General features: G+C 36.6%; 1 long non-coding RNA gene across 1 annotated transcript in view; it reads left to right on the top strand.

Annotated features, from left to right (window-relative positions):
• LOC147655024 (uncharacterized) overlaps nucleotides 1-21,883 on the top strand; it is an 87,696-nt gene extending 65,813 nt beyond the window's left edge. The window contains exon 2 of the long non-coding RNA XR_015283660.1: nucleotides 15,336-21,883. This is a non-coding gene — a long non-coding RNA (uncharacterized LOC147655024). The remainder of the gene's footprint in view (nucleotides 1-15,335) is intronic.
• Nucleotides 21,884-23,325: the final 1,442 nt, after the last annotated feature.

Raw genomic sequence — 23,325 nt, 5'->3', positions numbered from 1 at the left:
GGGTGATAGTAGGGATATGAGGAGCATGGAGAAGCCAAAGAACTAGATGAAGACAAAAGCCTTTTTTTTTTTTTTTTCCTTCAAAGAAGCAGCTTAAATGTGGGAAGGGAAAGAAGAAAGTGAGGCAGACCAGTGCAATTAGGACTTACAAATGCTTGTGGGAACAAATTGTTTGCATTTGGAGAATAATAATATTTAAAATACATCAGTTGGATATAATTTTTTTGACAAATCTGATGTGGGGTTTTTCTGTTTGTTTGTTTTGGAGTTTTTTTCCCGGAATAACATGTATGTCTAACGTACAAAGTAAAGCCACTGTGAATTTGCCAAGGCTTTAAATACTCTCCTAAAAGGTAGCATTTTCCTAACCAAATTAAGGAAATATGGATGGTGGTGCACTCTGGTTGGAAAAAATATAGCTTTTTGTGATTAAGCTATCATCACAAGAGAGGATGTTAGGTGAGGTCATACCCAGCTCCAGTCTGAACTGCTGATTTCAATGACTTAGGCTGATGGAAAAAGTAAGAACTACCAGACCTGATAAGTTTGTTTCAAAGGCATTGCAATTCTTGGGCAGATAAAATGAGAATGTTCTAGAAAAGTCAGCAATGATCTGAAATCAGAAGATGGAGCTGAAATACAGACACAAAGTTTTCTGCTTAATTTGGGTGGGAGTACAAAATAAGCAATAGCACATGCAGAATCACAGTAATAGTGTTATGGAACAACAGTATGGCAGAAAAGATCTGTGACTTAGGCTAGATGGCAAAACATGGTAAACAGTAAAAAACATACGATAAAGACATGAAAAAGTGAGATGATAAATTGATTAGCTCTCTTCTGGTGGTGACTATGAAATCCCCTCTGAAAATTGTACTTTCAGGAATGTAGGCCAATTGACAAGAGTCCAGAGAAGAGCTTCAGTAATGAACACTTCAGAAAACATGAGCTGCAAGGACAGACTGAAACTTAGAAAGCATTAAGACTAAACAAATTGCCAGGGATGGATTCCTATTCTGCTTAAATAAAAGAGCTGGGGTAGATAGGTTCTTCTTAGTCCTGCACTTCAATGTGGTAGTTTTGCATTCAGTACTAGATGTACTCTTTTGGCAGTAGCCACTTAAATAGGATGAGTGACTATGTAAAAAGAGAGAGGACCAGAGACAAAGCAATCACTACTGATTTTGTTGTGTGACCTTGAATAAGAAGTGGACACAAACCTCATTTTTCTTAACTTCTTGGGTACTGAGGAAATTTCCAAACCTCTCTAAATAAGCAATGGTAATGTTATGTCTCTTAGATCTGGTAGTTGTTATAAAAAAATAACAACTTGAAAACACAGAGACACTGTGCAGGAAGTGCCCCTAAAAATGGCTGCTGCCTTTGGTTTCCTCAACCACCACCACTTGCTTCCTTCTGCCCACAAAAATTTTGGAGTGTACCATGTACAGGACATCCAGATGGTCCCTTGCAAGCAGTCTGTTCAAATCTGGGAATTTCTACCGTTGGGAAAGTCATGGGAGAATATTTTTCTCGGTGACTTTTGAGGTAATGTGCATAACCCGTTCATAAGATGAAAAAGGGAAAAATGAAATTTGTGCCACTGCAGCAGTTTCCATCAGAGAGGCTTCCATAACTGCTCCTGATACAAGTTAAAACAATGAGAATGAAGATTTCCTCCCATCAGGCTTCAAGCTAGAGCTAGACTTCTACTGGTTTTCTGGATCTGTACATAATTATTGTTTTGAACTTAATTTTTAAGGAACTTATTTCCTTAGTTGATGCACTGAGAAAGTGTAAAAATAGTGAAGAAATTGAGTAAAAAGCAGAAAAACTTTAAAACTTCTAAGTAGAACATCATGTAGTATCAGTATTTTTGTATTCTGAGACAAGATTTTTGTAGACTGGAACAGGGATTTCCTGGAATGTAATTTTGCTGGGTTTTAGTGCTTAGAATAAATACCACATGAGTGAGCTGCAGTAGAAGTGTAGCTCTAGTTCCTGAGGTGTGTGTGGTTGAGTGTTGCATGAGAATTCATCTGTTTGTCAAGAATTGTGAAAAGAAGTTGTAGTACTGCCCAGTTTCCATGCCAATAGGGCTTGTTGTTCACCTGTACAAAGACTTTTTTTTTGGCCTTAATTACTCTTAAGAATGTGGGCAGAACCTTGGAAGAATCCAAAGTCTCAGTTATTAAGGAGGTATTGTTTCCTTCTGCATTGTCCATCCATGTCATATGTGAATCTGGGATCACAGATTTTTCACATGAACTGTGCATCATTAACTAGTCTATAGAATTAACTACCAAGCAACTAAGAAACAACTAACTTTTGAGAAATATTTTAATAATTCAAGTTATGGTGAAACCAGAGGTAATGCCTTTTGCCATCAAATTTTATTTTGCATCAGTGATGATATCTAGAGATGTCAGAATCTGTTATGATGTAACATCTGACTAAAATGGATATCTTATTGTACTAGTGGCTATAAAAATGTCTTATCAAATATGCTGTGGGCTGCCAGACTCACATGTAAGAACTTCAGGAGAAGGGAAACTATCTCTGTATCTCTGATGGGTAACTTGAAAATCAGAGAGTTGCTGCATTTCATGTACTGGAAAAAGTAAACAGAAATTGTCAGAAGCTTTCGGAGCTCTCAAACCCATCCCATTGAAAAGGGTGATGTGAGGGTATTCACCCTTAAGAAGACTTCTCTGGGGTTGGAGGAAACCTGTTAATGGCTAGTGGAGGCTCTGAATACTCTTCTCTGATTAGGCACCGATTTTGCCCACAGATGGAGTCAGGCATCCAAGGAGCCAGCAAGCTGAATGGGAGATGCTTGTGCTGCTTTCATTTGACAGGCCTAGAATGTTTTATTCTGCTTCTCCCACCATCTCAGCTCTTCAGGGTTTTCCACTGACTGAGGATCCAACAACCTCTGAGGATGTAGAAAGGTTGTTTCCTTTATTGGAGGCAAAAACTATTAAATTAGTTACATATTTTGCAGCTTTGTTTTCAGTCTCCCGATGTTTTGGAGCCTAAGCCACCCAAGTGGGGATGTCCATGCTTATGACACAAGACTCTTGATGTCTTGGTGTGGCTCCTCTCAGTATAGGTGGTCTGTCCCTGGCCATTCCTTGAAAGAGCTGACACAGATGTCCAGAAAAAGTCAATGGAACGGAACTCAGCTAGAGAAATTTTCTCTGTGCAAGAAAAACATTGTGCTTCAGGGGGTTTGACTCAGTATTTCTGGCCAAAGCCACTGAAGTCTATGGCAGATTATGTTGAACAGCAGCTATCAGGGCATTTAAATAAATGCCTGGAGGGATGGTATTAGAGCAGTAGCCCTAAGCAGCTGCAGTTATGTGTAGCCTTGGCTGCCTGTTTGCCTTTATGGGGCTACCCAAGCATGTGAGAAGATCTTAATTTGTAAAAGCTGCCTCTTTTGTTGCGGCATTAATTATCTAGACTCATGTAATCAGAGTTCCCTAATAATTTTTGACGTATGGCAAATATTTTCAATGATTCAGGCTTCCTCCTACTACATGAAATGAATATCAAGATAAACCAAGACATAACATCAGTGTGTTTTGTTTATGAAGTGTGTTACTTGTGTAGCCTAAATGGGTGATATTTGTGTCTGTAATAACTTTTTTTGTGGGGTTTTCCCCCCACTGTATCCTTAATGTGTGATATACAAACCAGATTAGTTTTACCCTGCCTTTCCAAAGCATAGGGTGGAACAGCTGAATATACTCTGCACACATTTTTACAGTTTATTAAATAGGCTAACTAAGTGTAATTTTAAGAAAGCTCTTTATTTCTGGGTGAGGAAGTGTTTGTTATCATACAGTTAGATGGATATTTAAAAAAAAAAAAATCCATGTGTGGAACCCTGGGAATTCACCTGCTGTAACTGCATGCTAAAGCTCTAGATACAGCTGCAGGGTGTTCTTGCCAAATGCTGACAATCAATCTCTGCCATGTATGCTGCCAGAGAACTGTTCTGTAAATCAGAATCCTCGCTGTCTTATACTGGTTTGTGAAGCACACAGGCTTGCACATAAATAATCACTTTGCATGAGACTATATATATAGTCTCGATATAGTCTCCTGAATTATTTTTCTTTCAGTAATCTGAACTTTTCTTTAGATACTGTTTGGGTTTTTTTTTCATATAAATAATTTTCCATCTTCCCCCCATCTGTTTGCACGTACTTGTGTGAGTGCTAAAGACATTGGAATTGAAACATATGGGGATTTTTGTTTTGTTTTAAATACTCTGCAGGAACATGAGGAAATTCCCAAATCACTTCAAACCCCACTTTAGGATGAAGTGTGTAGGCTTTCTCTTACTGGGATTACCTTAATAGAACTGAAATGAAGCGAGGTGCTGCAGCAATGTATCAGAAACAGCTACACGTGGTTTTAACAATAAGTGTTATTCAGACGAGTTGAGGGGAATTCTTTCAGGGATTTTAACATCCCTTGAGTGGAATAGTAATAATATGTTTGGTTATAATCTAAATACTTTCAGCATATGTGCTACTTTAGTAACTCCTTTGTAAAACTGGACTGTGAAATAAATGTAAAAAGTGACAATTTTTTAGGGCTTTGATTGTAAATTCTAACTCTTGTACTGTTCAATATTGCCTTTCTTCAACTACAAAATTCACTTTGGAACTTTTTTTTCTGACAAAGTCTGTTTCTGAATTTTCTACACATTTGCCTTGCAAGTCCTCTTGAAAGACTTTTTTTCAATACAAACACCTCTTGATTCTCTGGAAATCAGCCAGTCTACATTCATTTACATACTAGATCTATATACAAGGGCTAGTTAATTTTCATCATGATACTGGACATCCTGCATTTTTTACCTAATTTCTCAAACTTGCATCAAAGCTACGTTTGCAAAGCCCATTCCTGTAAAAACAGAGAAATTAAACTCTCCACATTTGTTGTGCAGTGTAAATAAACATTTTTCTGCCCAGATGGTATGCTTGTCCTCTCTTGGTAAATAGCTGCTGTGTCAATGACTGCCAAAAGAGACAAACATGTGTCTCTTGTTTCTAATGGCAGGAGTTCTCTCCTTTCTTTCTGCCCTTCTTGCAACCTGAATTCTGGCTTAAAACTATTAAGTGTTATAAATAAAAAAAAGTGTTAAGAATATAAACTTCTGCATTAAAACAGAGAGCTCTTAATTTAGGGGATAGCATTCATTGTGTGCTGTAGTGGCTAAAGAGGATATTTGTCCTCATTTCACTGCAGTTTTGGTGTGTGGTTTATTTGATATGTGACCCAATCTAATGCACTCATAATTTTGTTTAGGCTTTAAAATTCCCTGTACTAAACATGTTGTTTACTCTGTGTGAACGTTTCAAGCATGTGAGGTGAGACTGGTTTGGAGATCTGCGTTCATCAACATTGCAGTTCTCAGAACATGTCTGTAATGCAAAATGCTGTAGGCACATTTGCTGACTTAATTGCTGTCTGATATATTATTAAGTACCATATAGCTTTTACTGAAAACAGACTGCAGATCTTTCTTAAGGAGTGGAATTAATAAAACTACAAAGATTTTTTATGGCTTTAGATTAGAAGTTACCTTGAGGCTATTCAGTTCTATTCCCCCTTTTCCCTTCTCCCTGTGTCTTATCCTTGTGACTCGTATTTTTATAAATTTTTGACTCCTTATATTTGTACTTTTGAATATAAGCATATGTACAAACACTTGGTTCATTAAAAGTTTGTACTGTATTCAAAACTAGGAAACTGGATGAAGAATGAAAAAACAAAATTCAGCTTTGGCAGTAATTGTGTTTTAATGATAGTGTTTATATTTGCTCTTTCACCACTTTGGGAATTGCACATTGTGATTTATGTCTAAACCTTGCAGGCCTCATTTCCTAGACCAAGACACAAATGTACATAAACAGAGATGCCCTAGAGAGGAAACTGCACCAAATGTAGTCTGCCTTATGGATCTCTTTAGCCAGAATATCTGGTTTGAACAGCTTGAAGGTTTGGAGTGCCTACCTTTTGGTGGCAGCATATCTCTGATAGCAAAGTGTCTCCTAAGTTTGATTTGAATCGCTGATCTTTTCGTAAATACTTGGCAAAGACAAACCAGCAGACACCGTTGTCCTGAACAGGAAATGATGGTGGAGAGACAGCCCAGAGGTGAACCATGCTAAGGAGGGCCAAAGGATAGCTTGGAGCTCTAGTAAGGCACCACTGGCACTGGGCAGTGAAGCTGTAGTTACTACTTTTGAGGCTGTTATAAAGTCCTGGCAGAACAGCAGGAGACAGGTCTTTTGTTAACAAGCAAGAGAAACCTGAAATGCAGGATTTGCCAGACACTGGAATAGGAAATTTTTCACAGCATTGTTGGTTTGAGCACTGGTTTTCTGAGGTTTATGTCCTTTCATTCTCTGACTTCAATGGCTCTCTAAGTTATCTCTGTAGAGTGGATTCATGTATTGTCTTCTACTGGGGACACAAGAGGTATATGCAAGAATTAAATGTGAGCTGGAACTGAATTTTCAGGAAGCTTTTCTGCAGAAATGCTGACACAGCCTATTTGCTACCAAATCTTCACAGACAGTGAAGACACCTGGGTATGCTGTTCTTACCACCTTGGTGTTGATCAATGTTTGCCACCCAGGTCTGTGGGAACATCTAATGTTATGATTTAATCAGCACATGAGTGAGGTAACCAACTTGCAGAGCATGTTTTATTTAGTAGAATGACTGCTATAAAAGATAAGTGCAAGATCCAAATAACCCCCAAAAGTTGCCATAAAATTACTTCTACATCATGGACATGGAGAATGGTTGCAATTTCAACTTTGTGCCATCCTAGCTTATTGATTATGCCAAATTTCACACTCTTACCATTTTTTAAAAAACAGAACTAACTAGGAAGAAATCAGTCTTTCCTTAGCAAAACATGATTTTGATTTTTTTCTTCTAAATTTTATTCAAGTTATACTTTTAATACTAGGACTTTCAACTTAGGACTTGTTACTTTGAAGAGAAAGGAGTCTCCTTAGAAAACTTAGAAAATTCTTAGAATTGTGAATATGGCATACTATCTGTCTCTTACTACAGTAGAAGAGAGTGTTTTTCTTGTGTTGAAGACTATGCAGCAAGTAAACTGCATTAACCTCCCACTGTGAAAAACATTGTACAGCTAAAACTTGAGTTTACATTGTCTTCAGAAATAAGGGCAGACCTGCACTGGCTGGAACAGGTTGCTTAGCAATGTGGTTTAGTGGTGGACTTGGCAGTGCTGGGTTAACAGTTGGACTCCATGGTCTTAGAGAGTTTTTCCAACATAAGATTCTGTGATTCAGATGAAGCACAGTTGTGGAACAGTGAACAAGGCAGTAAAGGGAAGATGGTGGCTCATGGATGACTTGAGTATCTGTTTGGGCCAAACTACAGGTAATTGTTGTCAAGACTGAGCATTCAGCTGCTCTTATTTGGAGCAAACAAAACTTTATTTTAGTTCATGACAACTATTACAACCTTAGAGACTTGGAATAAGCAGGCAGAGATCTGAAAATCTGAGAGATACCTTAACTAGATCCTCTTTCCCATGCCTTTCCCTGCTGCTTTTGTCTGAAGTTTGCAGGAGGTTCTGAAACAGTTTGGTATGAGTACAGTAGAATTTTTGCAATATTCTCAGAACAACACAAACTCCTCATGGCCCAGTTACATGTGTGAAATGATGGAAAAGCTGTTAAAAGGGAGCAGAAGATGCAGACCAGTTTTTCTATGCAAACTAGAAAGTCTTTCAAACATAGAAATGTTCCAGTGGTTATGACAAGGGAAATTAACCAAAAGTTACCCAAAATCCAAGCTCTGTGCTTACCCACTCTCCTCTGAAAAATGTGAGCTTTGACTAGAACATTTAGCAATATGACTGTTAAGCACTGTAACATGGATATTTTGTGTCCTCATCCCTTTATATGTGGGCATGATCATTAACTGGTATAAGTGTCTTAAAATGAAACACAATCATCCTTTCTGCACAACTGATCATAGTAATTCATTTCCTTTGAGGAAGCTGGTGGTCTGATATCACCAGGTAAGGACTTCCATGAATGCTTCAAGATCTAGAAGTTGGAATTTGGATTCATATAGCTTTTTTCCCCTGAATTAATAATGTTGGTTTATTTATTTGTATTTCTTTTCAGAGGGAGATATGGTGTGAGGAAGCAGATAATGTATGAATTTTTTACAGAAAATTAAATTTGAAAGTTGTCCTTTTCCAACTACAATCCATGGAAAATTTTCCTTTATATCTGAATTTGTTCTAGTTAATTAAATAAAGCTTTGCTTTGGGTTTGCTGTGGTGTGACAGTGCAAAGAAATTGTAAAAGGCTATCCAATCCTACTGCACATTTGCTTTGCACAGGTCTATCAGGGGTGCACTCTAAGGTTTTCACTTGTACTCTGTTGAGGAGATTTATTCCTGGAGGTCCCACTGGGAACTGAATAGCAACTAGTAGCGACTGTGACTCCTGACTCAGGAATGTGGAAGATGCTGTAGTTACACTGCAGGAACATCCTCAGGAAGTGCAGACTCTTCTCCAAGGAGCTGTGGGAATTCCGTCAATCTTGGGTAGACGGTGGAGACCATCATGGCACGTAGATCCTTTGTTGGTTGGTAGTAAATTTGTAGATTATTGGGTGGTGGGTGGTACCACTCTAGGGTGTGTCCCAAGACTATTGATATAGTGATCAATTATTCTAGGTGACAAAGAGGAAGATGAATTGGAAAAAAGTGTTACCTGTGGGATCACTTATTGTTGGGTTGTCTTGATGGTAGAATGACATAGACAGAAAATGCAAAAGCAGAGTTGGAAGTTAAAAGGAAGCAGAGATGGAGCTACAGGAGACAGGTCCTGAAAGGTAGGAAGAGCAGAGGAGATTTGTTATTTCAGCAGGGATATTAAAAGGAAAAAGTGAAATTGTAAAGTGGGAAAGGAAAGGCTGCATACAGGAAGCTGAGAAAGCACTGAAATATGTGAAAAGGATTCAGTGAGATAGAAATAGATTTGTGAAGAAGCAACTGAAAGGTTTGAGACTGAATCAATATTTTTTCTTAAAATTCTGCTGAGATTAATTTTGGCTTAAATGTAGGAATTACTTTTTGCAAGGGAGAAGGTGACAGATGGACCCAGAGAGGGTCTTGACTTTCATGTCCTTACAGAATCTCTTTTTTATTTGTGTTTGTTGAAAGCATTAAAAAAAATACCTCTGGCAGTTTTGCCATTTCCTTTGGCTTTCGTGTCTAAAGAAATATTCAAACTGGGAGAGGGGATGGGAAGCTGAGCCAGGTGGCAAGCCTATTTATCACCTAGTCAGTGGTGGAAAATATTGAATGATCAAATGAAAGTGTTTTAAAATAACATGAACACAGAGACAGAAAAAACTGCAAAGGGAAGGAATTTATGTTAAAAGAAAACTTGCAGTTTCCTTGTCCAATTGTAATAAGAGACTTCAATGTTCAGTGGAAGGCAGAGTATGTACCATCTGCAGCCGTAGATTTTTTTTTTTTTTTTAAGTAGTTAGAATCCAGAAAGAAATACTTTTATCTGAAAGGCGTTCCATTTGAATAATTTTATGGAAAATACCTCTTGTATGTCAATGTTGTGAGTATACTTGCATACCATGGGTCAAAGTCTCTAAATTTGATTCTAAAGAATAAAAATATTTTTTTGCCCATTTTTGTAAAGAAAAATGATTTCTGTAAGTTATTGTATAAGCCGTGGTTTGGCAGCTCTGTCAACTTTAGAATGTAAACCAAAAAAACAGGAGAAAAAGTTGTGTTTGAAATAAAGAGGTTTCAGATCTTCAGAACAGTAACTGTGTGTGGCATATGAGCTACAAATCTTCATCAGTGTGCGCAATTTAAGGAGGAATGGTTAGTTTTATTATAGCCTCTTGCCTTTCCCTTATTTTTCACAATCTGAAAATGATCATGTGGTAGCAAAACTTACCTCTCACCTTTGTATTTTTTGTCTACTTTGTATTCATGAACTGGAGTACAGTGTCTGCTAATAAAGACTATGGTGTTTTAAAACCATTCTGGGGTTTTAAAGAATGTTCAAAATGTATCTGCTAGGAGCCTCTAATATTTCACTGACAGTTGATATGTTTAATTATTTTTACTGTTTTCAACTAAATTTAAAGGGTTTATCTAACCATGAATTTTGGTTATTTTTTGCTCAGGGAGCCCTTTCTTAAAACCCAGACACCTTAATCAAGATCATGCAGCACATGGGAGCTGTGTAACAGCAATTAAAAATCAATTTATTGCTTTGTATTCCTACAATTATAAAACTCTGAATGAATTTAACTTATATTTATAGGTGGGTAAAAAAAAATTGACCCCAGGAAATGCTGCTACACTTCAATTAGTTTCCTGAAAGATGGGAGCTGTATTGGAAACATTCTGCAAAAGGCAAAAGAGGGCTTTGAGGTGTAAGATCTTTAATTTATAGAAGACACAGCCTAGAAGATGATGTTGTGAACATCTGCATGTTACCTAAATTCTGTATTAATTAGGTACAGGCTATTTAATTTGTTGTTTAGTATCTTAAATACAGAATATAGTAATTAAATGAATGGCCAGCATGGAAATGTGTGAAGAGAAATTAAATGCTTCAAAGTCTTGGAAGAAAGGAAAGGAAATATTTTTGAATCACAGATTTGGTTTGATATAGTCCATGTAAAGCAAAAATCTGATTTGTTTCTCCCTCTTTCTTAAAGACAAAAAGCACTTTGACCAAGCTGTTTTGCCAAAAATATTTGGAAGGTTTCTTTCTCCATCCACCCCCCTGCCCTAACTATGAATGCAAATGTAGCTCAAGCTGCAAAAGCTTTAAAGGCAGCTTAAAAGAACTGTTCTCCATCCGGTTCTCAAAATAAATAACATCCTATTTTTAGCATCACTGTCTAACGGTTTGTCAAACACGTGAAATAATTTATGCTAACATTTATCCATCGTACAGATGCCATTCATCAGCAAACACTATTTGCAAACAAGTCTAACGGATTTCTAAAATCCAAACTGCTTAAATGAAAACCATATTTCTTTTGTGTAGCACATGCTATGTTAGGAGATTTGTTTTCTCTGCACATGAGCTCTTGGGACCATGAACTGTCCTAACAAGTATTGCTCAATGGTGACCTACTTGGTGACAGGTTTCTTGGGTGCTGCTGTAGTGCAAAAAAACAGTCATGAACTAGAAATATTTTGACATGAACTTAGAGAAATAGAGAAGTAAACTCTTTCTAGAGAAATAGGTTCTAGTGTAAAAGTATTGTGGCCATTGGGGAGCAAAGAGATTAGGAATTAACTTTATTCAAATATCCTTTACTGATTTTAAAATCCAGTGCTGCATATATATTCTGAATCTGGAGTTTAACAATTGTAACTGAGCTTGAACTCAAATGATTGAACCAATTCAATTGCTTTATGTTAAGTAGTTCTTGGAAATCTCCCTGCTTGAATGCTGGCTTACTTTTCAGCAACCTGAAGGTTGGTCTTAGAAAGTTCTCAGATTTGTATCCCAAATGTATTTTTAAATTACATGCTGTGCTTAATGAAAAGCAGAGTTGATTGGAACAAATAATATAGGAAATTAGTTTTCTACATATATGAGGGAGAGATTTATAGTTCCTGTAGTATATTTTGTGCCTTTGTCAGCTGGAAGGCAGCACCCTCTGGCATGAGAAAGTAGGCATGAAAGAACCTTTTAGATGATAAAGGAAAAAGCAAAGAGCTTTCTTGTCCCAGACTCAGTGGATTTGGATTCTGGCACAATTGTGTTTGATGGAATTAGTGGGGAGTGATTTAAAAAACCTGGTTGTTTTCACCACAACTCAATATGCATAACAATATACTGTGTATATAAATATACAAATATATTTGGTACAAAAAGAGTGAGTTTTACTTTGTGGTTTAAGTAGTACTATATTGATATGATTTTCTGGAAGTAGATTACCTTGATTGCAACTCTGCCATCTACATATTAATGAGCCACCTCTGTGCTTTCTTTATTTATGGCTGACATCTTTAATTTCTTTACACAGAAAGCTGTTTAGATAGAATATTGTAGACATTGATATTCCAACAAGGAAACTTTGGGGTTTTTTTCTGTCTGTATTTTTGCCATAAAAATCTCGACTATTATGAGCTAAGCTGTGTCAACTTTAAAGGCTCTCTTTCTAGAAATCTTCAGAACCAAACCCTGGCACTTTCCTCCAGAAGCTTCAATCTTTACCTGTTCCTGTGATGTAGCAGTGACATAAAAGTAGGCAAGTTCACAGTTAGGTTCACCTCTTTGGACCTAATTTTCTGTGTATTTTTTACTGGATTCCATGGAGAAAAAACTCAGCAATTGGTTCAATGACATGGATTCTAAAACACACCACTCTCAGTAGAATTGCATCTATGTTTGTTTAATGGCTACCTAAACAAAGGTTGAATGCTGGGGCTAAATCCCATAAATACAGCTTAAACACCACTCTCTGACCCTTCTTTGAACTGCAGGGTCAGATCCATCATAACATAATTGGTTTACCCCCTTGTGTCTAAGATGCTCTGTTGTAAACAGAGTATTTTTGTGTCTTGGAGAGCTTAGATTATGAGTGAAAACTTTTCTGAATCTGGTAGATTTGATTCATTGAAGCTAAAAAAATTATGTGGCTAAAAATTCTCTTTTAACAATTTTGGAAGTCACACTAATTCTGTATGTAAAACCAACTTTTGTTTAAACTGCAGGGTCTGAGCTGTCACCATTTAATAGGCTTATCCTCTTATGTCTGAGATGCTCTGTAGTAAACAGACTATTCTTATGTCCTGGAAAACTTTAGCTTGGCCACTGCTATTTTTGATTGCTCTTCAGTAACTCTTGTAATGGGAAGCATAGTCATTGTTCATTCACTGTTAACACTGAATGGACTGGTAATATTGTACAATTTCATAAACACTTTCCCAGGCTGGACAAGAGAGTGCAAGTCTACATAATCAATTCTTGTAGTTAAGTTGTTCCAAGTAGCTGGTTTTTCAGGTAGCCCTCCTCTGTACTTTTTTTTAGCTCTACAGGACCTGCTCTGTAAAGGAGCAATCCAAAGACATGCTTTCCTGGTGTAATTGAAAAATACCGTATTACCATAATGCAATAGCAAATAAGATATATAAGCTGTATTTTTCTTATTAGGATATGATTAAAAAAAATTAATTTCAATAGCTCAGACTATTGAACTTAAGCTTAAATGAAGCACATTAACATTTAACACAATTCTACAATTGAAAACTATTTGTGAGGTGCCCTTTTTCAGACCAAAGGGCAAATTCAGAAGGAATCTATATCTCAAATTAAGTCTTCTGCTCCTTTTCTCCTAACTCCCATAAATAGTACCTGCACAACAATTTTTCTCCAGAATGCATGAACACATGAAGCAAGGCTAAGAAACCAATGTTAATATTTATGCAATCTCCTCTGGAGATCTATTCTTGATACATTTAATACATGAGAAAAACTCAGTAGACCGAGAGAAAAAGACCTTGCAATGAAATCTTTCTCACCGTGAATTTTTAATTAATTACACAATTTTATAGAATCTGCAAAAAAACTTTATCATTAAGCCTATCAGTAAACATTTCTCAATACAAAGAGAAATGAGAAATTTATGTATTCCATATCTAGATATAGACAACATTTGGGACAACATGAAAAGGTTTTGTCTATAGCTAAGCAGATTTTTATGCATGAAGAGTTTTGTCATCCCCTCTCAAATTACCTTTAATTGCTCATTACTCATCTTGCCTATTGACTACACTGTGAGTGACAAGACTAATAATTCTTCATAAGAATAATGTAAGGTGAACATAGAGGTGTTTTCTTTCTACTGCTACTCTACAAATAGGGAAAGTGGTAGAGAAACTCTCAAAGCAACAGCACGATCTGTGACTGCAGAGCTGGTTTGTATTCAGTTTAATAGGATAGAAATGCTAAAAAGTGTCTCTTGGGCTGTACTCTTCTTAAAATTGTGCCATTTGTCTCATCTTCAAAGAAAACTTAAGTGTTGGAAAAGCTAACAGTGAGGAATTTATTCAAATATAGTGTGTGTAAGGAACAGGATGTAACTGTCTGATGCTTTTTCAATCCTTTATGTTGTTGCCATTGATTCTACAAACTTTCCTTTATGCAGCAGTATTAAGTGGTTTATCCCAAATTTGGAAAATATCTGTTTTCTCTGAAATCAGTCTCGGCTGACTTCGCAGACTGACTCTGTGCCAGATGTTGGTATGCTGAGGTGGAATTGTGTTTCCATTGAAGCTGATGTGTATTTAAGTTAGCACTTCCAAAAACAGGGGGACTGGATGTGACTTTGTAGCTTGACTTTAAATAAGATAAGGATTCCTAATAGATCTTCTAAATTTTCAGTCCTGAAAAATCAACTCATTTTCTTTTCTCCTTGTTTCATTGAAGACAATGGATGCCTCATATTGTTAGGGTTAAGTTCCCAGAGGGTCATGTTCTCTCCCTTATACTTAACACAAGTAATACAGAGGTGCCCTGTAATGGAGAGGATGGAGAGCTTTGTTGGTTCTGCAGTTCTTTGTAGCTCTGGTAATGCTCTGTTTTGGAATGAATGAGACTTTGCAAAGGACTGATGGACTTCATTTAACTTTCTAGAAAGTTAATGGGAATGGTTCAAGTTGGCTGAATTGGTTTATGGGATTAGGCATCTCCAGAGAACAGCTCATCTGGTAAAACAATGATTGTGTAAGACTGGAGAAGCTCTCAACTTCAAGACATTCTTATTAACCAGAATTAATAATTCTACTTTCTGTGTTCATAGTATCATGGATCCATTTCCTGTTGGGGATGGGAAATATGACAGCATATGCTTCTGAGAAGTCTGTATATAAGATTTGTATAATTTATATGTAATTGTCATTAGAAGAATGCAATAATGTCACAGTAATAGCTGCAGCAAATTCCCTCAGTGTTAACAAGCATGTTGTAGGACTACAATGCACTTGTTTAATCACAAAACATTTTAAGAAGCTTGCCTCCTGAAAACTTTTCAAAATGGTTCCAAATAGATTCCCTGTAAGCCAAGGTGATGAAGATAAAAATCAATTTTCACATGTAGCCAGTAACATCTCTTGACCAAGGGACTGTCTTGGTTTACATTATTTAAATTTGGAAAATAGGTAAATGTACTGGATTGTGTCCATAAAGAAATGATACATGTACTTCAAACTCACAATAAAATGCTGTAATTTTTTTTTTAATTTTTATTTGCAGATATCCTGTTTTCCTCGGTTTACAAAGACAACTCAGTGTCGAGGGAACTGAAGACTGGGGTGTGCTGGACTAACACAAATTTAACTGAAGCCAAGAATGCCCTGGTTTGGCTCTGGAAAGAGTAATAAGCAGCCAAGGACATTTGGAAGGCCAAATCTAAACCAGTACGGTCAGTTTCCTATGTTGTACTGGATACAGCCATAATTATATATGAGAATTTTATTTTATCCCATCTTCATATCTTATTTTAACTGAGGATATTCTGCTTTCTGTGTGCCAGAGCAGCATGACAATAGCTTCATCAGTGATACAAACTATATGTTCTCCTTTTCTAGGAACAGCTTTAATTTCTTGTCACTAGTTCCCTGCCTTTTAGACAAAACTGACTATATAGCTCTAGCTTGCCCAGGTCAGGATGTGGGGAAAGCTAAATCCAACATACAGACTGACCTAAAAAAGTTATATTGGTCCATTCAGTAAGTCATTTATTTTGCAATACAAGTAGAAACCAAGATGGTGATTAAAAAATAAAACTAAATTGCAACAATTGTTTATCTGCTTATGTAATAACTGAGAAAACTTGGATTTCTTTAGAGGATTCTTATTTATTCCTAGTATAGTGCTTCAGTAATATCATTCAATAGACCCTTCCTCTAAAGCTGTTTTCATAGAAGATGTCCAGCTACATATTTGTTAGAACAGCCTCTGACTATTTGATGCTATATTCTGTAGACTCTCTAGCAAAAAGTCTTTAAGCATCCAAAGCAGAATAAAACACCTTAGTCTGCATGAAATATAAGATCCCCTAAGTGGTATCATTTTTTAATATAGTTCCTGTTCTGAGCTTCCCTATTTCCATGAATGCACAAATATTCATGTGGAAACAAGTCTTTAGCTTATTCATACATATCCCTGGTTTATGCTTTCACCAAACTAATTAACCCATCTAATTTCAATTATTTTCTACTTGTTTTCTAGAAGATCCATTTGTTCTTACTAATTTAAAGCTTTCTGTTCTTCGCTTTCCCATTTTTCTCCTTCTTGCTTGTTATGCCTGAATTAAAAACATCTGGATTAAAAATATTGAGGTTTTGATAACAAGTCCCATACTCATTTTTCTTGTAAAATGCCATAGCATCCTTTCTGTACTTAGCATCTAAGAAACATTGAGATGTATTGAAAGTTTTCACAAGAAAACTTTTTTTTTTTTTTTTTTAATAGAAAAGCACTGTTTTGATCAAGTTTGGGTTGTTTGTTGTTTTTTTTTAATAAGAAATTTTTGCTTTATTTGGAGAGTTAGCTTTTCATTACACCTCAGGGAAAGAAAACAGGTTTTTTTGAGTTTCAAAATCAGAGATGAAAAAAATGAAAAATTGCATGTGTTTTTAATCACTACAATTGGAATTATTATGCTGCTCTGCTTGCATGAATTTTGTCATCAAATCCTGAAGGGCCAAATGTGCTCACATTTGTGAAACAAAAGGCCTGAAAAGATGAAAAAACCTATGCACTGATAACATGCATTCACAGACTATTCTTCACTCAGCTGCAGCAAAAAGCTATGCAGAAATTTTGCATGTTTCTACACACTAGGAAGGAAATTCCATGGTACCAAAAAAAGGTTATAACAGAAAGGAAATTAATGCAAGTGCAGCAGTCTGGCCAAGGATTTTTTAAAAAGAAATATTTCTTGCCAATAAATCTCTGCTGGGACCTGCCCATAAACAAGGACAGAGTGTAGACTAGGGAATGAGCTTGTTATCATTAGGTCCAGTGCTACCACTTAAAAATGGATTATGCAGATGAGTAACTTCAATCTCTTGACACAATTTGCAAGAGTGAGATTGGAAATTCAAGTCAGTGCAAATGCTGTTCAAGCTGGAACAGTTGCTATTGCAAAAATAACATGGATAAAAACAGGTATGAACGGCAGACTTGGGGAGCTTGCAGTTTGTTTACTGAATATCATGTGCTCAAATCTAAGGGAAGTTGTTTTTCAAAAGTAGCTTAATTACTGATTCAGTCGGAGCCACTGAAGCATAGCACTTAGTGCTTCTGAAAATCTGATTATGAACACAGGGTTCTGTGTCTTCACAAGTTTTCTCTGTTCTGCTATTGGACTGGAATGCAACTGCAGAACTGAGTTTCTTGCATATTCTGGGACAGTTTAATTGCAGCCTGAAGGTTACAAGTCAGACGTGGTGTGTAATTAGAGTATTTGTTCTAAGATAAAAAACTTTTCATCTCTCATGATGACTCATGAACATTAAAATAAATATTACATGACCAGGAGTAGTGTCCATTCGTATCACATCAGGACGAATGTCCCATGATATCATTCATATCACATGCATTCCTTTTACTTAGTACTAAACTCTTGTGGAACTGCAGGACCAAAAAATGTCTGTGGCTCTGCCAAGGAGTGACTGCCTGAATTTCCACTGGAAATTTCAGTAAGCATTAGCACTTAATTACTCTACCTTAAAGGCAGGAATTAAGTGATGCGCAGCATAGCTATGGCCTTCTGCTTTCTGCATGTCTTAATGTGTCACACGACAACAGAAGTCAGGGGAAGAGAGCTCCCTTGTTGATAATCTGTGCTTGGCAGGATCTGCAAGTACATCATAAATAACTGACTCCCAATTATGTAGCATAAATCACTGCTGCTTTCCCAAGAGGATAATTGCATATTAATACATGCTCATTAATAACTATTGCAGGTACTGAAAAACAACCTAATTTCCTTTCCTTGTTTATAAAGCTAGACATACCTATTTTTGGACATATTCTACATACACAGAAGCTTATTCTACCTTGACATAGTAATTCTCTTAGGCAAAGGACATAAAAGTGTCTGTCTTGCTTAAAATTTCAGTCTAGTTCTTGAGCTCTGACCTCATAGGAATACAGGGTCAGCTTTCAGGATTTCAGCATTCCATGTGGTGCTGTGTCATGAATGTTTAGACCCTCAGAACAACCATGTCTGGATCAAGATTTGCTCACATGAAAGTTGAAGAGGCAAACAGCTTCTTCCATTTGACTCCTCCCAGGCAGAGTCATACTGCACTCTCCACTTGTCTGCCCACCCAAACCTCCTAGAGACCAGAATGGGGTAGCAAGGAAGAGGAATTTTCATATAGCACAGTATCAAATTGATTCCAGGCTTTGCAGCTGTTTTTCAAACCAAATTTGTCATGAAGTTTTATTTTAAAATACCTGGTATACTCATTTTCTGTATCTTTGCTGCAACCACCTTTTAAAAATATACAGACTATTCTTCACATAGTCCTCACATACAAGGGTGAGGAAAGATTTTTTTGGGGTGGAAGATAGCTTGCTTTCATAGTGTGTACTAGAAAGTAAAATTAAGATGAGAAACATTGTGGTGCTTCTTTCCAGAGTTCAAGCTCATGTAATTACTTTGAACAGGAGTTGTACAGATAATCATCCTTTAATATTCCATGATGAGAAATTCAAGTTACATATTTTGCAGTTTGTGCTTGTGTGTGTATATTCTATATCCATGTGAAGTCCTAGAGAACTGAAGTAATGGGTTCCCACTGTGAGATTTTATTCAATGTACAGTTAACACATGTAAATGCTTTGTCTGGCAATCGTGCCAGTCACCATGGAATAACATGAAATGAGTAGGAAACAATTTTGTGGTAACTGCAGCCCACAGTGGTTTGATGAAAAGTCCTAGTCAGAAATTGCTTTCACATCAGAAAACTCTGTATCATCAGAAATTCCTTAAATGTCAGCAAGGGTGTAGTCCTTACATAAATTCTTGAATGCTCTGGGGTTATTTTTACTTGTCTTCCTTTGTGTCTTTTATTTTTTTTTCCATCAGGTATGTGAGCAACCAAGTGTATAAATATTATGCAGACTGGTGCACTAATAGGGAATAAGTCTTATTCATTAGTTTATTTAAGCTTTTTGTTTTCTTTTGGAAGTTATAAGGTTTTAGATTAAGAACTGGCACCTCAAGAATCCTGTCAAAGGGCTGTCTTGTACAGAACATTATCAGTTCTTCCCATATAAGACAAATACATACAGTCTTCTGTTGTTCAGTGTTTGGCATTTTTTGGTTTCATAGAAGAGCTCCAAGGTACTCCAAGAGCTCCATCCTTATCTTTGAAGAAAACTCCAAAACAAATCAAAAAACACCCAAAAAACCAAAACAAACAAAAAAACAAACAAGAAAACAGAATGGCATTGATTTAAAACATTTTTCCTGAACTGTGTCTAAAAAAGGTAAAAAGTCCACCTTGGGTTTTTTTTTTCCAGCTGAAAGCAAAAAGAACTTAGAAAAATATCTGTTTGTTCATCTCAAAATATTTAGAGAGCACTCTTGCCTTTCAGGGATGTCTGTGCCCCACAGAGTAAGAGCAGGCTTTGAAGCTGAGGGTCAGAGCTGGACAAATCACCCTGCAGAGCAGGGAATGGGCTGGATGTGAAATGGGTGGGCTCTGCTCTTTGCAGCAAGACCAGCAGAAGTTTCTGTTCAGGCTGACTTGATGTGGGAGGGGCAGAGCCTGGAGGGGAAAGGAGGGAAGAAGAGCTTTCTCCTTGCTTTAGTTTTTCCATGTGGTTCTGCACTCAGGTGAAGAGACCTGGTCCTGAATATTCAGCTATTTCAGTGGTCTACAGTCAAGGGCAGACTATTTGAAATCCTAAATCAAAACAAATATAAACTGTATTTTATATTGCTTTCTTATAATAGGGTATAATTCAAGGTCAACCACCTTTTTCACTATATGTTTGTCAAAATATTAGACTTCATTTGTTAGTATTTCTTGTAATGGGTCTAATTAATTATGTGGTTTTATAAAGAGGGAGATGCTTTCTGGCTCCATTTGAACCGCATACTGATGAAAAGTAACAGTGTAACACTTAAGCTCTATTTTGATGGTGTAAGTCAACACTTGTTATCTGAGGAACTTTTTTTTATTACAAAAGAATTAAAAAATTCTTTCAGACATTAAGCAGATGACACACAGCACCTTCTTTTTCCTTACACTCTTATACGTTAACGTGTTTTGCTTTTCTTTGTGTTAACTGGAAATTAAAAGCTGGCACACCCTTATTTTGACTGTGCCTTTACTGTAAATTTTAAGCACTTGAAGCAGTTGTCTCATAAATAATGTTTTCTGCCAAGGAACTATTTTAGGTGGAGTTTTTTGAACCCCTCCCCACCACTCTGACAAATTCCTTAAACTTCTGATATCTATTGGTGATTGGTGATAAAAAGAATTTGCTGCTCTCATTCTCACTGTTTAGTTCTTCTTAAGATTGCAGTGCTAAACCTTTTAAAGGTCTAATTTGACACACCTGAGCTAGGAGGCATAATTTTGGATACTGGCTGTTTTAATGAGCTGTGAAGGAAGAAAATTGGCATTATAGAATCATAGAGTAATTTGCACTGAAAAGGGCCTTAAAGATTGTCTGGTTCCAACCCAGCCTGCCACAGGCAGGACACCTTCCACTAGAGCACATTACAGGAAGACCCACCCAGCCTGGACTTGAAGACTTCCAGATATGGGACATCAATAGCTTCTCTGGGAAACCTGATCCACTGCCTCACCACACTCCTAGTAAAAAACTCCTTCCTAACATCTAATCCAAATATCTTTATTAATAAAAACCATCCTCCTTTGTTAACCCCTACATGTTGACTTACTTTGTGCTAACTGCCCATGTAAAAAGGTCACTCTCTGATTTTTTTTGGAAACTTGTTTTCAGTACTGGATCCTTCCCTTCTCCAAGCTGAATGATGCCAGCTCTGACAGCCTGACAGTATTATTCATATATGTATTTATGTGTGTGTGTATAAAATATATATTATAAATACATTTCTATTATATAAGCATTCAGAGGAATTGTCTCCATCAACTCATCTCTAACAGAGTTTTTGTTCCTGTGTGTATTAATGATGCCTCAAAAATGGCATTCCACATACACAACTAAAATCAACAATTGGTTGAAGGTGGTTGTTTTCTGAAAATTCCTGCATCATGTAGGATGTGGCTGTGGTGAAGGGAGATCAGCCTTCAGGAAGACATTCACTATGTTTGATAAGTGAAATTTATTGTCATGCTTAACAAATCATGTATTTCCAAATGATATGTGTATTGTGTGTACACAGGGAAGAAACCTTAAGTAGAGGACAGCTATAGCTATTATGAAGTACAAAAAAGGTTCACAAATAATAAGATGGCTTCCAAAATAGTCTGCAAACTTGAACCAGTTGCTACAAGATGATAAAAGCCCTAAGGCAAAGACCAAGATTTAAGTGCCTACTTTGTTCCTCTTGTGCAAATCCAGCTTTATTCACTCAAACCCTATATTTAACTGCTATCTGCCTTGTCTGGAAAAAGGTATCAGGTTAAATGTATTCTGTGGTAGCTCATCCATCATCAACAGAGATTTTAAACGACAGGAAAAAATACCTGACTAGTATGTAAATATGCAAGGAAGGGGAGGAGGAAGTTTTGAACAATGTTCTCCTTTCATTAGATAAATAAACATATTGCTCCCTGTTATAAAAATTGTTGTGTTGCTGATGTTTTGGAAATTTTTGCATTGCTTAGTAACCAACAGAAACTACTATTTTCCATAGTATTTAGTCTGTTCAAAACCTCAAATCTCCTCCTTGGGTGTGAACAATCATATAAATTTTTCTCTGAAGATTTTAAATAGCTTTAAATTTGCTAGGTTAGGGTCTGTGTTCAGGAGGAGCAATTGGTGTGTGAATGATAGACATTGGTGTGGGTGGCCAGTAAAATAATCTTTGTTTAATCTTTTGTTAATTATTAATCCTAAATCATCAAAGATAGAGAATGGATGGCCTGAGATCTAGAAAATACAAACTTCTGCAAATATGAGCTGAATTGCAAAAGCAAGGCAAAGATATAGTTACCTAAACTATGGAAAATCTTATAATGGAAGAAGACATGTTTGCTTGCCTGAGACTATCCTCTTTCAGCTGGTGTTTGTCTATCAGCTAAAATGTCACATATCCATTCCAAAGATAGCAAGGTCAAACATCTTCCTTCTGCCTTTTCCAAAATTGCCATGACTGATGTATATACTGCTCCAAAGTCTTAAGTCATGTCTCATGATTGAATTGCATGATAAAGAGTATTCCCAGAGATTAGATTAATAATTGGTCTGATTGTTTAACCTGTACTCACTTTAGTAGTCCCTCAGAGGGAATGGCTTGAGGAATGGCTTGGATGTGAAATTACTGTTCCAAAGTTCAACCTTGTTTCATCAGAGGTAATCTATACTGCAGCCTATGAGAATTTAAAGCACTAAAAAAACCTGAATCTCCTTAAGGTTTTGTATTATGTACTAGGAAGGACAAAAAAGGATTCTTTAAATTTTACTGAATAATCCAGTTTTACAGACTGACTGCAAATCAGGGCATGGTAGGAAGATGACTTGATTCTACAAACTAGAAAGAACTACTCTATGAGCTACTTTTCTTAACTAATCTGAAATTCAAACAGAGAATTAAAACTAATTATCATATAGTTCAACTCAAACATTTTAGGAAGATGTGCCAAGTTCTGTAGGGCATCTGATTTTCTTTAGCTGATCCGTAGGTTGCTTGTGCTTGTTGATGTTTGATCAGCAAAACTACAGATAAATATGGATAGGGGTGCTGGTTTTTTTTTGTTTTTTTTTTTTTTAAGGTTTTTAATTAATTGCATTGCAGAGGAGGTGACTTGCTGCTTACATGTTGGAAAAATGATGTGCTGTTTAGGGTCTGCTCCTTAAAGAAAATATATGAGTTTAGGGTGAGGGTAAATAAGACAGAAATATATCAACACAGAGATAAGGAAAAGCAGATGTGGAGAAGAGCAGGGTTCAAGGTTGAATTTACAAGCTTTTCATTACTGGTATACAGTCAAAGTACCCTACTGGGTTGAGCAGCATGGGCAGAATTGCTCTGGGAGCACATGGAATAAATCACATCAGTTCCTCA

This window comes from Cyanistes caeruleus, chromosome 2 (genome assembly GCF_971803275.1).
Source record: "Cyanistes caeruleus chromosome 2, bCyaCae1.hap1.1, whole genome shotgun sequence".
Classification (NCBI taxonomy): Eukaryota; Metazoa; Chordata; class Aves; order Passeriformes; family Paridae; genus Cyanistes; species Cyanistes caeruleus.
The sequence above is the reverse complement of the archived record's forward strand: the minus strand, read 5'-3'. Positions and strand labels throughout refer to the sequence as shown.